This window comes from Oryctolagus cuniculus, chromosome 6 (assembly GCF_964237555.1).
Source record: "Oryctolagus cuniculus chromosome 6, mOryCun1.1, whole genome shotgun sequence".
Lineage (NCBI taxonomy): Eukaryota > Metazoa > Chordata > Mammalia > Lagomorpha > Leporidae > Oryctolagus > Oryctolagus cuniculus.
The window spans coordinates 153682598-153696688 of NC_091437.1; the positions used below are offsets into that span (position 1 = coordinate 153682598).

Consider the following 14091-nt stretch of genomic DNA (forward strand, 5'->3'; position numbering starts at 1 on the left):
CACAGAGGACAGCGATGTAGCATCAGCTTCTACACCAAATTAAAGTTTCTGGAGATTTAACCTGTCCTCAGGATGTGGGTCTTTGGAGGGGGTCATCGTTAGTCCAGGCCCTGGTTACTTCCTTGTCTGCCTAAGAACAATGTCGTGGTGGCTTTGATGACTGTGGTCTCCAGGAGCATGGACACTTGTCCTTGACTATCAACCAGTGACCTCTGATGTTTAGGAAGGCAGATGGCCACCCCTCAGCAAGCGCTAAGCCATTACCTCTGATGATACAAGCAGATACTCCTTTAACTGAATCTTGTCACTGAGCATCTGCCCTGGGCCAGGCCTTTGCCAGGGACAAGGGAGAGAGGAGATCCAGGAGAACCCATCTTGCCTTGAGTCTCACTCACTTGATCTCCCTCCTATAGCAGAAAGCAGCTTCCAGGTCCTAGAGGGCTGAGGAGGTTGCCTGCTGTGTTCACCGTCGCATGGTGCCCAGTCTAGGAAAGACCCTTAGTACATGGTGAATGGGTAGTGGTTTTGTGATTTTGGCTTAGTAGTTATAACTTCCATGATAAAAGTAAATCAAAGGGCAGAGCTGTGTCTTATTGCTTTGACCTTTTTGACTCTCTGTGAACTTCTTTTCCTGGACCTGTGGTTTATTTTCTCTTAAGGTGCAGGATCCTCTGAAATGGAGGTGGTGGAGTCTCTTTTCTGCAAGTGTCTGAGGGCACATAATTGCATTGTTTCCCCAGCATGTGTAACCCATACTTTAGGTATTGTGACTACTCAGTCAATGTCTGTGTAAGATTTGCATCTACTTAGCAGGAGAACCTTACTGGGGCTTGCCATGTACTAAGTCATGTATACTTCCAACTCCAAACATTGAAGCCGTGATTGCTAGTGTGATGATATTAGGAGGTGAGGCCTCTGAGATGGTTAGGGAAAAGAACCTGGGATTGGACCCTCATGTTCAGCTTAGTTAACATATAAGAAATGATACTAGTGACTTTCTCTCTCTCTCTCTCTCTCTCTCTCTGTCTCTTTCCATTTCCCTCTTCTCACATAAGGACACAGAAAGAGGTTAGCCAGAGGTGGTTGTTGTGGTGCCCAAGTTAGTCTAGTGCATGGGATGCCACATCCCATATTGGAGTGCTGATTCAATATGCCACTATATTGGAGTGCTGGTTCAAGTCCCAGCTGCTCTGCTTCTGATTCTGCTTCCTGCTGATGTGCACCGTGAGAGGTAACAAGTCATGGCTAGAGTATTTGGGCACCTGCTATCCATGTGGGAGACTTGGATCCCTGGTCCAGTCATGGATGTTGTGGACATTTGGGAGTGAACCAGCAGATGGACTATCTCAGTTGGTCTCTCTCACTCTGTTTTTCAAGTATATGAAAGTAAATGAATAACATAAAGAATAAGGTAGCCATTTAGGACCTAAGGAGAGGGCTCTCTCCAGCTACTTACCTGTTGTCACCTTGATAGTGGATTTCCCACCCCCAGAACTGTGAGAAGCACATTTCTGTTGTTTAAGCCGCCCTGTCTGTGCTATTCTATTATGGCAGCCCTAGCTGACGAGTATGGTGGAACCAAGGCTGTCTTAGTTTCACAGAGAGATCTGGAGGGTGGGCATTCTTATTGGTTATCTCCAAATATTAAAAGACTAGGAGGAAGTCATATGTATCCTGTGTGGCTCCAAAGGCTCAGAACTAAGACGGAGAGATGGAAACAACAGCCTGACAGAAAATAACCCAATAACAGGCAAAGGAACCTCACAGAGAGAATGAGCAGTCTTGGACAGTAGTCTCGTGAATGGAGATAACCACACAGGAACCACATTCGCACTGAGAGGGGACGAGGCAGAAGGGATATAAACGTTGTACTGTGATATGACCCTGGACAGTCCCTAAAGATTTGAGATTCTGTGAGCCATTGCAAACAGGATCACTTCACTCTCAGTCATAAGGCACATTACATTTTCCAAGGCATTTTTTAAAAGATTTGTTTATTTATTTATTTGAAAGAGTTACACAGAGAGAGGAGAGGCAGAGAGAGAGAGAGAGAGAAAGGTCTTCCATCTGCTGGTTCACTCCCCAGATGCTGCAATGGCCAGAGCGGCGCCGATCCAAAGCCAGGAGCCAGGAGCTTCTTCTAGGTCTCCCACGTGAGTGCAGGGGCCCAAGGACTTGGGCCGTCTTCCACTGCTTTCCCAGGCCACAGCAGAGAGCTGGATCGGAAGAGGAACAGCCGGCACTAGAACCAGCTGGGATGCTGGTGCTTCAGGCCAGGCGTTAACCTGCTATGCCACAGCACAGACCCCTCCAAGGCATTTATTTTAATGTCCTTTAGCTCATATTGCACCACTTGAGTTGATACTCAGGAAAAATTGGCACAAATGAGGAAATGGGTGAAGGAGTATTGCTGTACTTTGGTTGGCTGAAGAGATGTAAGTGAACACAGTGATTTCCAGACTTGCCGGTAAAGGCTCTGGCAAGCTTGAACGCAGGCATCCTACCCAGCTTCCTCCAGTGTGGCAATAACACTGTCTCTGAGGCTCGCGTTCTCTTTGTTTGTTGCTCCTTAGTAAATTCCTCAACATCCATATTCCCTTTAACACTGACAAATGCACCAGGCTGTGTCATTCTTACTTTACAGATGAGAAAACAGAATCTCTTGAGAGTAGGGTGACTTTTAGCAGATCTCCAGCTCCCACTGGACAGTGGGTTGGGGTTGCAGTCAGTGGGCATTCTCTCCAAGAAAATGAGAGCCGTCGACCTTGGCACTGTTGAGCATGCAAGGAGTTCTTGGCCATAGTTGGAGGTGATGGAAATTGTTTTTTGGGTTCCAGTGTGCTGGAATCAAAATACTAGTTCAGGGAGACAGTATTCAGACAATCAAGTTATTGCTTCTTTTTTTTTTTTTTCTTTTTTAAAGATTTATTTATTTACTTGAAGGCAGAGTTACAGAGAAGCAGAGGAAGAGAGAAAGGTCTTCCATCTGCTGGTTCCCTCCCCAGATGGCTGCAATGGTCCAAGTCATTGTTTCTTGCACTCATACCGATCCTTAGCTATTTCCCAGTGGTCCTTCTCCCACAGCCCTTCTTTTCTCTGTATGTAGTGCACAGGTCACCTCCGGAGTTCTCAGCCATGGATGCGTACCACAGACACCAGGGATTGCCCAAAATGCCTATATCCAGTACCCCCCTACCCCACTCCAGATACTAAGATTTAATTTGTCTAGGGAGGGATGTGGCCATTAGCGTTTCACAAAAATCTATTCAAATACTTGAGAATCACTGCATTGGCACTGGTATGCAGCAGATTTGTGCATCCAGGTTAGTGGCTTGCTGTGATGAGTCCCTGTGGTCCACCAAGCCCTGTGCTGGCTGCTTTGGGTTTTGCAGAAGTGATTTCATTTCTCTTTCTCTCTAGGCCTGCTGAGGTCATGCTCTAGAGGGACACTATGTGAATTCAGAGGATGCCACTTGTCTGCTATAGCTCTGTGACCTCACATAGGCCGCCTTCAGTCCTCTGTGTCTGCTCCCATTACCTCCTTTGTAGAATGAGGATGGTAATGCTAGTTTCTTCGTAAGGCTGTTATAATCACTAACTTGTGACTACAACTAGCTGGTGAGCTGTTGGCTTCCATAAGGATTGGTTGATACTATCTTTGTGTTATGCTGCGTGTGTGTGTCTATGTGTGTGTACCTTTACATAAAATATTGTTCCTGTTCCCTGTGTGGCCACAGGAATGAACCACCTCTTTTCTTTATATAAGCATACCATCATCTTGTATATATCTCTATCATGGAATTATAATGTTTTATGTCCCTAATAGCCTGGTAAATTCATTCCACAAGTGTTTATTGAGAACTTGCTGAGTGCTGGAGAATGGACAAGAGAGATGCAGCCTCTTCCCTCTGGGATTTGGGCTTTGAAGAGGATATGATAGGTGATGAGCAAGAAGAAGTGGACCCTGTGGTAAGGCAGGCCAGGACGCTGCAGAACATGCGACACATGGCCCTAACTCATGGGACCTGATTAACTGTGCCTCCTACATATTTCTTTATCCTACACATATAGTGTCCTTGGACTTATTTTGATGGCTTATTTACACACCCTGAACATTAAGCTACAATCATTGCCTTGGGGTTAGGAAATGCATTTTATTCATTGTTATATACCCAGTGTAATTCCTTCATTCATTTGACTTAATTCAGTTTTTTTTTTTTTTTGGGGGGGGGGGGATAGGCAGAGTTAGACAGTGAGAGACAGAGAGAAAGGTCTTCCTTCCATTGGTTCACCCCCCAAATGGCTGCTATGGCTGGTGCCACGCCAATCCAAAGCCAGGAGCCAGGTGCTTCCTCCTGGTCTCCCATGGGGTGCAGGGCCCAAGCACTTGGGCCATCCTCCACAGCCTTCCCGGGCCACAGCAGAGAGCTGGCCTGGAAGAGGAGCAACCGGGACAGAACCAGTGCCCCAACCGGGACTAGAACCCGGGGTGCCGGCGCTGCAGGCAGAGGATTAGCCAAGTAAGCCATGGCACCGGCCCTTAATTCAGTTTAAACAGTGCTCCTCAACCTTTGTTATATGCTGGAGTCACATAGAAGAGCAGATCTTTATGGAAATATTCACAGGGACCAGCGGTGCGATGCAGTGGTTTCAGCCACCACTTGTGATGATAGCATCTGTATCAGTGCTGATTTGAGCTCCACACATTCTGTTTCTGATCCAGCTTCCTACTGATGTGCCTGTGAAGGCAACAGAAGATAGACCAAATACTTGGGCCCCTGCTACCCATTTGGGAGACTAGGATGGAGTTCCTGGCTCCTGCTTCAGCCTGACCCACACCTGACTGTTGTGTCCATTTGGGGAGTAAACCAGCAGATTGAAGGTATCTGTCCCCCATCCCTCCCCTGCCTCCGTCCTTGCTCTGCCATTCAAATAAAATAAATAAGTCTTTTTAAACATAAGTAGTCTTCTGGGAAATATGGACATTTAGATGGGAGTAGTTTCAGGCCATCATAGTTGCTGTGATAGCTGTTGGTTCAGAGGGAGTGGGGACCCAAGAGTTAGTGGACCCTTGATAAATTTATATGAGTTTTAAACATACACATCTGAATCTCCCTTTAAGATCTGGTTTTTCCCATTATACTTAGTGAAATAAGCCAGTCCCCAAAAGACAGATATCATATGTTTTCCCTAACTAATAGAGTATACCTAAAATGTAATGTATTGCAGTGAAATGGACATTTTGAAATACAATGATTGTTTATAGCCCTTCTCACTTCCATTGAGGAACAGTGCTTTTTTTCTTCATACTATTTATTGAACTCTTCTTGCTAAGTATAGGGTTAACTGAATATAGATCTTTGTAAAAAGAGTGGGAATGGTAGAGGGAGGAAGAAGGGTTGGAACATGGGTGGAAAGGGAGGATAGGGTAGGAAGTATCACTGTGTTCCTAAATCTGTATGTATGAAATACCTGAAACTTGTATAACTTAAATAAAAATTTTAAAAAATGTGGTTTCTTAGGGTAAAGAATTGTGTGTTTTTGTCATCTGTTCCCTCCTAGGGTTTTGGTCACTGCCTGACACATAGCAGGTGCACACTTGATGCACACAGAGTCTGGACAGAATGTCTGGTACTGTGTCCTCATTTCTAAACTGAAGGTTGGCCCTTGTTTTGGAGGCCCCAGCTAATGCTTGCATTTTCAACTCTCGAGATGGGTGCTGAAGGTCATTATTTTGTGAATCTTCAGACTCTCATCATGGCTGGAAGATGACTAATTATGAGCGGGGAAGTGAGGGTTTTGAAATGTCCCAGCCTGCACATCTGGCCTTATTGTCAAATCAAGTCTTTATTTCTGATCATTTCTTTGGCTTCTGTGAAGTGACCTGGCTGTGTTGGACCGTGGGCGGTGCAGATAATGAACCCAACAGAGAGCACAGACTGGGGGCGGGAGGAACCCAGTGGGTGGAGGAGATGGACTTTTTAGCCCATTTCAAAGTAATAAGGAGACTTTGAGAATGGAGAGTGAGATCTGCTACAGTATTTGCATTCTCTGTTTCCAGTGAAAATGAAATTCCAGATGGACTGAACTTGACCAAAAAAGGGACCATGGACAGGAAGGGTAATGAGAAATGCAACTTGGTTGTTTTTAGAGTGCTTTGTACTTTTCAGAGTATTTCCCCTGAACCCTTCTTCATCTGGATTCTGGGGACACTCAGGTTCCTAGCAGGCCAGCAGGTGAGTATTCTAGAAAGATTTCAGAAACTTTCCCACGGACTGTTGGGAATCAGCTCCTGACTAGCAGTTTATCTGTGTCCAGTTTAACTTACCACTCTGGCTGTTGTTTCCAGAAAGAGAACAGGAGTGGGATGTTTAGTTGGAGTAACTGTAGATACTGTAATTAGTAAAGCTCAATATTTTATTAGCTCAAAAGATGCCTCTCTCTTACGTAATCCAAATGAGGTGTTCCTCGTTATTTGGTGGCTTTTCTTCTTCTTTTTTTCCTATAAGATTTATTTATTTATTTTTAGGTCAAAGGTAGAAGACCATCCGCTGGTTCATTCCCCAGATCACCACAGTGGCCAGCACAGAGCCAGGCTGGATTCAGCAGTCAGAAGTTTCATCCGGGTCTCCCACGTGGTGTGGCAGGGGCCACAACACTTGGGCCATCTTTTGCTGCTTTTCTCAGGCCATTCGCAGGGAGTGGGATCAGAATTGGAGCAGTGGGGATGTGAACTAATGCCCATGTGTAATGCACTGTTGCATGCAGAGGCTCCCCCTGCTATGCACAATGCCAACCCCATGGCTTCTCTTCCAACAAGGGTTAAGAGACTCAAGCCTCTTCCATAGAGGACCTTGACATTCATCCAGCTGGCAGAAGGAGACCATGGATAGTAGAGAAGGCACATCTGCCTCCTAACCACCTTATTCTGGGAGCAGCATACAATCACTTAACGTGTAAGTGCTACAAACGTTCGCGAGAGCAATTGTTGCCGTTCTCTGGCGCCACTACCTTTCTTTGGTATTGGGTGAAAGTAAATGAGATTAGGTTTATGAACATAACCTGATAAGGAGTATTTCACAAACCACAGCCTTTTTTATTTCCTCCTACTCCTTTCTAAGGTAGATTGGTCTTGTAGGATCATTTGTGTGTGTGGGGGGGGGGTGTGCCTGTATATTTTTCTTTACAAGCTAATTTGTAAACTGCTGAGCTGGAGCCATGTTTGACTTTTCGGAATGGGATTAGGGGAGGTAAGTCTCTTTCCTGGGTCTACTACAGTGCTTTGCCAGCAAGTGCTGATGGACTGGCAGGTTTATGATGCTTCCTGCCAGGCTGTGTGGCTGCTTGGTGTTCCATCTTAGATGTTTCTGCAAAGAACTAAGCAGAATCTGCGAGAGGGTGGTTGTGAAATGTATGGGAAGGGGCTTTTGGTAATGAGTGGGACCAAGCATGGTCATAGTTTTCTGAAGAAGAAAAGGGACCGCTCTTGTAGAAATGGCCCCCAGTGGTAGTAACAGCGTTTCCAGTGCTTACTGAGGTCAAGGTGCAGTGCTTTCTTGTGTTGGCTCCTTGAGTTCTCTCAACAGCCCTGGTGATCCCCAGTCTCTAACAGCAGTTCCTACGGCAGCGTAGGGTGAGAGGTTCAAGAACCAGCAGGTGCTGTTGCCTGGTGGCTGAGGAGCAGGAGGCTGCTGGTATGAGCCCTTCCCGCGTAGTGCCTCCTCTGGCCTTACCGTGACATCCCTGAAGAGGGACATTGCTTTCTCCCCCATTCTGTTCAGGAAACAGATATAGCCCAGTTCTAGTCCCTGTCTCCGAAGAACTCTGGTTTGGCAGGCTCTGTGATGGCAGTGGTGGTGAGGGTCATGTAGGGAAGCAAACAGCAGACTTTTGAATCCATGCCCCCCGCCTCCCTTCCTCAGGTGGAAATAATTGCGGATAGAAAATATGTGGAAGAAATCTGCCTCTGTACTCAGTGCGTGCAGGCCTTTACTCTGGTCTTTATTCTGTAAACACCATGGCCTAATGAGTACTAACATGGCATTTGCATTGTGTCAGGCACCATAAGCAGTCTAGAGGGTGCACAGGTTATAGGCAAGTGCAACGTCATTTCATATAAGGGACCCAGCACCCACAGATCTTGGTATTTTGGCAGTGGTGGGGGGAGGGGAGTGGTTCCCATAGATACGGAGGGACACTGTGGAGTGGATTCTGGTTATTCACCGCAGCTACATTTTATAAAGTGGCTGAAAGCACTGAATTAGCAAATATGGATTCCTTGCCCCAGGAGAAATGCAGGCAGCTCTACAACCACAGAGACAGCATACCTATCAGTGCACCTATCCATAAGTTTGCATCTTATTTACTATGTATCGCTGGTTCATTCACAGCCAAAGGCAGCAAAGCTCGTGCAGAAAGATGCTTTTGAGGCCTGAAGCCTGGAGCAGAGAGCACCTTGTCCAGTCAAAGCTGGGACCGTGTATGCTGGGTGACTTGACGATTTTCACTGTTCTGCAGATAAACTCAAATGACGTTGAAGGCACCATTTAAAAAATTTTTACTTATTTGTAAGATAGAGAGAAATAAATTCCCCTCTGCTAATTTATTCCCCAAATGCTTAGAAAAGATGAAGCTGGGCCTGCACGAAGCCAGGAGCCCAACACAGGTCTCCCACAGGGGTGGCGAGGCCCAGTTTCTGCAGGTGCCTCAGCTGCCTCGCAGGGTGTGCGTTAGCAGGAAGCTGGGATGAGGAGCCAGAGTCAGTTATCAAGCACCGTGAATTTTGATTTGGGGATTATGAGTATGTTTTAGTGAGTAGGCAAATTTGCGTGTGCAGCATCCATCAGTAATGAGGGTGGACTGTGCAATCAATCAGGTATATATTAAGTGCATCCCCCTTGTCACAGAGGCTGAGAATCAGAGGAAGGATTCATGCAGTGGTCTCTGGAACAGGTGATGCCTTAGATCAGGGGTCAACTGACTTTGTCCGTAAAAGGCCAGAGAGTGCATCTTCTAGGCTTTGCTGTCCACTCACTCTCCGTAGCAAACCATTCAACTCTGCCATTGGGGTGAGCACAGACTCGCCATAGACAGCACATAATAAACAGGCAACAAAGCTTTGTGTTTGCCCTGAATTGGATTTTCCCATGTGACAAAATGCTATTTATCTTCTGATTTTTTTTTCATAGCCACTTTAAAATGCAAAAAACATTCTTAGTTCATGGGCCAAACAAAAGCAGCTAGTAGCCAAATTTGATCTGAAGGCTACAGTTTGGCAGGTTGACAATTCTTTCCTTAGGTACTGCTGGGTACAGATATTTACTGCTTGTGGAAAAACTAAAGAATGCGTAGGAAAAGGACAAAGGCTGAAGTTAGAAATGCATCTGAAGTGTGAGGACCCAGGGGTTTCAGGACACGATGCATAAATGATCGCACACAGTCTGTGTGGTCACGCGGGACCATTCCCGTGATCCTGTGATTGATTTCTCCCCTGGAGGATCTTCCAGTGCTATTAAAGGTAGGGGTGGGTCACAACTGGAGTGGCTTAGCTGTGGTGTATATTCACCTGTCCCTTGCTGGTGTCTTTGAGACTGTGTTGGGTTTTGGGTTTGGCTGCTGTTGCAAAGGTCATGGCATGAATTCTCCTATGTGCTGACCAGACCACTACTGCTGTAAGGGAGACAAAGATGAGTCACAGGCACCGTGCCCTCCGTACACTGACAATTGAATAAGCGACAGTGGTGACATGAAGTGGTCATCCTGGCCAGAAGGTGACATTTCCCTCATCAGAGCTGCAGTGCTGTGGGAGTGAAGTTCAAGGAGTGTTGACATCCCTGTGTGGGTTAGCATGCATTCTCAGACATTTCTGGGTTGGCAGCTCGTGTCTTCCTGGGCCCCAGAACCAGGTAGAATGTCAGAGAAGAGCCTTCTGAGACCTTCATCACCCCTGCCTACTTTTGGATGGGAAAGCAAACCGAGCTGATGAAGGGGAGTGCACATCCAGCAGACCTCAAGTCCCATCATCTGTGTCCTGAATTCTGTCCTCTGGCCTCGTATTAAGACCCAGACAATGTCTCTGGGTCTTAAGGACCTTCTCAGTGCCCTCAAGGGCAGTAGAGAATAGAGGAGAAGAGACCAGGGCAGAATGGATGGGTTGGCTCCTGAGACACCAGGACTCCTACTGTCTCAGTCATGAGACAGTAAGAAAGGGGTTGTCTGTGCCACTAACACAGTCACCTGCCTCCTCCTTAATTTTTAAACATGAATTAATAGGACCTGCATGCCAGCTGCCTTATTTATGTTGGCAGCCACCCCAGCCTGCTGTCATGCAACCTGTCAGATGGCCTCTGTCTCTGGGGCTCTCACTTGCCCAAGTCAGGGCTGATGCCTCATGTGACCAAGCTGCAGGTCACATTCAGGTCCTGTGTTTGCCAGGATCAGGTGGACACCAGCACATCTACCTGCCTGTGCCCTGGGCATTTATAATAAGCCTTAAGTAGCAAGCCTTCTCTCTGAGATTCTTTCCAGCATCCTGTTGTGCATACAAATATGTTGGCTGCAGCAGTAGTTGTAGCCTTGAAAAATCAGAAGTAGCTTTGCTGTCATGTCATAGGGGAGTGGCTGGATCCATTCTTTTTGCCACTTACATATTGAAATGATGGTTGAAAATGGCTACATGGTGAGCACCAGGCACAGGATGCGAATTGTTCAACTGGCGTGATGATATGATAAAGAGCAGGTCAGATAAAATCACCCACAGATCAACAGGCCTGGAATGATTAGCTGCTCTGAGCTACAAGTTGGTGGACGCTGCTTCTCTATCACTGGGCTCCTGGAGGCCCCTGATTCGAGCTGATCCCCTTCATCACGGCATGCAGCAATGTCTCCACCGCTGTGGGTAAGGGCTCCCACGTCAGGACGTGTCACACTGCCCTCGCCACTGTGTGAAGTGATGTCCTTGTCACCGCACGTAATAGCGTCCCCATGCTGCATGTGGTGACGCTGTGTGTTTCTCGCCCTGAGCAGTCACAGAGGAAGGGAGTCCTGGGCAGTTGTCAGGGCATAAGCACCAAAGCATTCCAGCCGCAAAATGACAGCACAGAAAATCGGCGTCAAACAGGGCAAGCCTTCTTAGGGGGGCCTGCTTGGCTCACCTGTGCCTTGGTGGCCAGCCAGCCTCTGGGGAGGAGCCTGCGCTCTGTCACAGAGCCCCGTGGACTCGGATGCATGTGTGACGGACAGCACGGCCAGTACCCGGCTTCCTCGGGACAGGCAGTTAGTGTCGCCGTCTGATTTCTCCCTCCCCACTTGGAGGCCCTGGTTCTGATGGACGGAGGGGAAGGACTGGCTTGGGAGCAGTGCTCCTTGTTCCTTGACTCAACCTGAGGGTGATTCATGGTGGCTGCAGCAGATGGGCCCTGAGGTCCGCGGCCCAGTGTGCAGCTCAGGGACAGCCCTTCCTCGAGGAAGTATGCCCAGCCTTGGGAGAACTCAGCCAGCCAGCTGCCCCAGGCTCCCCAGGTTGCAGCCGTGCAGTCAGTGACAGCAGCCCCTGTCGCCGGGTGGCGTCTCCAGTTCAGGTGGTTGCACCGCTGCACCTGGACGAGTTGCCGGCAGCCAGGCACTCAGAATGCTGTTGCCCACTCCAAAGAAGGCAGCCTTGAAAAGGGAGTACAGCAAGATGGGGTTGGTTTTGTGATCCTTATTTTATATCTGAAATGCAATAGGAAAAATGAAAAGTGACTAAAATTGCACCAGTTTTAAAATTAATAGTTTATTGGGGCTGGCATTGTAGTGTAGCAAGTAAAACTGCTGCTGCCTTTGATGTCAGCACCCGTTACAGGCACCGGTTCAAGTCCCAGCTGCTCTACTTCTGATCCAGCTCCCTGCTGATTCAGCTAGGAAAGCAGTAGACGATGGCCCAAGTCCCTGTACCCACTTGGGATACCTGGAAGAAGCTCCTGATTCCTGGCTTCAGCCTGGCCAACCTCTGGCCGTTGTGGCCATTTGGGGAGTGAACCAGCTCATGGGATACCTCTCTCTCTGACTCTCCCTCTCTCTCTTTCTCTGTAACTCTGCCTTTCAAATAAATAAAATAAATCTTAATTTTTTAGTAGTGTCTTGAAGGGAGAGTAATCAACACCAACTTAAAACCCATACTGCTCCTTTTGGAGATAATCCCTGTTGTCAGTTTGGGAATTGTACTCTTAAGCCTTTCAGGAGACAAAGAGAAAAGCCTAGAATTGTAGGCTTCCCCCCTTCTGTGGCAGAATCTCACCATGGACAGTTTCAAAGTTTGAAGAATACTCGCATATTTGGCTTTTGCAAGCTCACAAATTATCTTTTAGGGTATAGGATGGGGCTGCAAACCTATTATCTGTTGGCCACCTTCCCGGGTGGCAGGAGCCTATGTGTCTGCTTCCCCGTGCATGGTGGAGCCTTCATGATGTGACAAAAGTTACTGATCAATCAGTGGACCCTTGATTGGAAGATACCCTGATTTCCAGGTAGGCCCAATCGAATCACACAAGACGTCAAAGCAGAGAATTTTCTGGGGCGTGTGTTTGTCACAGTGGTTAATGTGCTGCTCCCATCTCTTACCTGAGTACCTGGGGTCAAGTCTGGGCTTTGCTGTCCATTCCAGCTTTCTGGTTTTGTACACCCTGGGAGGCAGAAGGTGATGGCTTAAGCAAATGGGTTCTTGCCACCCATGTTGGGGATTCATGTTAAGTTCCTGGCTCCTGGGTTTGTTCTGGCTGATCCCCAGCTGTAGTGAGTATTTGGGGAGTAAACGAGTAGATGGGAGATCTGTCTTTATTTCAGAGGACAACAACAACAACCAACAAGCCCTGTAACTTTGTATTTCCTGGGCTCAGAGAGATCCTAGTGAAGAAGCGTCAGAGTTTCCAAGGATGGGGCTGGTAACAGTGTGCCACAGATGGCTCTGCAAGTTGGGCACCCACATGCCAGGAGGATTCCTGTGATTGCTAAGGGTGACCCCCAGCTGGCAGCCAGGAAATAGGGACCTCCATCCCACACCCTCAGGAAATGGAATTGGGCAGTAACACCAACAAGCTCAGCCAGTGTCTTTCATGTAGCTCTGACCTCTGGAGCAGAGATCCCTGCTGCACCATCCTACATTCAGACCTACAGAACTGCGAGACAGTATTTTTGTTTTCCAAAGATTTATTTGAAAGGCAGAGCAAGAGTGAGAGTGAACTCTAATCCTTTGTCTTCCAAATTCCCGAGTGTTGGCTCCTTCCCAGAGGTCACTCTAGTTCCCCTTTCACGCTGCACAGCCCAGCTTCCCCCTGGCTTTCCCCAATGAACAGGTTCTGCTGTCTTCCAAACACTTCATTTTCCCTGCTCACCAGTAGTTGCCCTCATGGATTTTACTGCCACAGTGTGGTGCCAGTTCTGGCCGGCAGAAGCCCTGGGCTTTCTTAGTAGGTCCCAGGGGTCTCCTTAACTCTAGGCCCTCCCTCTTCCCATGGTTCCCCAACACTGTTACGGGATGCATCTTCCTGAAGTGCAGCTCTGCCTGAGTCACTCCCTCCCTAGCTACAGGCACCCCTTGGTTTTCCTTTCCCCCATCAAGTGTAAGTTCCTCAGCCCGAAATTTGCATTCTTGGAATAGGGGCCTCTCCAGCTGGTCTCCCAGGACTCCCTCCTGTGCACCAGCATCCTGCTCCGGCCCCTTGCACGCCCACCCTTGCATTGCTGCCCATCCTGTTGGCCACTGCCCTCCTGCAGCCTTCATGGGAACCCTAGAGGTGCTGCTGTGCAGATGAGTGACGGTCAAGGTGCACCCCACACCCTCTAGTCTCTCAGGGCTCTGGGCAGGGGCTTTCTTCCCTGCTCTTCACCCATGCCGCACCTGGTGCAATGCTGCAGAGCGACGTGACACTGCACAGCCCTGGTGCTCACAGGCTAATGGGGTGTCCAGAATGAAGGAGAAAGGCCTCTGGACAGTGAAGTCCTCTCCACCTCATTCAGCAGCATGTCTAGGGTCACTCATTGAAATAGCTCTGGAGTGAACATTTAGTAGATTCCTTTAAATCTAAATTGGGTGTCTCTAAGGACTTGAGAAAT

General features: G+C 47.9%; 1 long non-coding RNA gene across 33 annotated transcripts in view; it reads left to right on the plus strand.

The window, feature by feature from the left end:
- The window catches only part of LOC103348133 (uncharacterized), a 260857-nt gene that overhangs the window by 182984 nt on the left and 63782 nt on the right, over positions 1-14091 (plus strand). For 2 of the 33 annotated variants that reach the window (XR_011389535.1, XR_011389536.1), the window contains one exon: positions 4724-4882. The exons of the other annotated variants lie outside the window; for them this stretch is intronic. This is a non-coding gene — a long non-coding RNA (uncharacterized lncRNA). The remainder of the gene's footprint in view (positions 1-4723; positions 4883-14091) is intronic. 33 annotated transcript variants of the gene reach the window in all.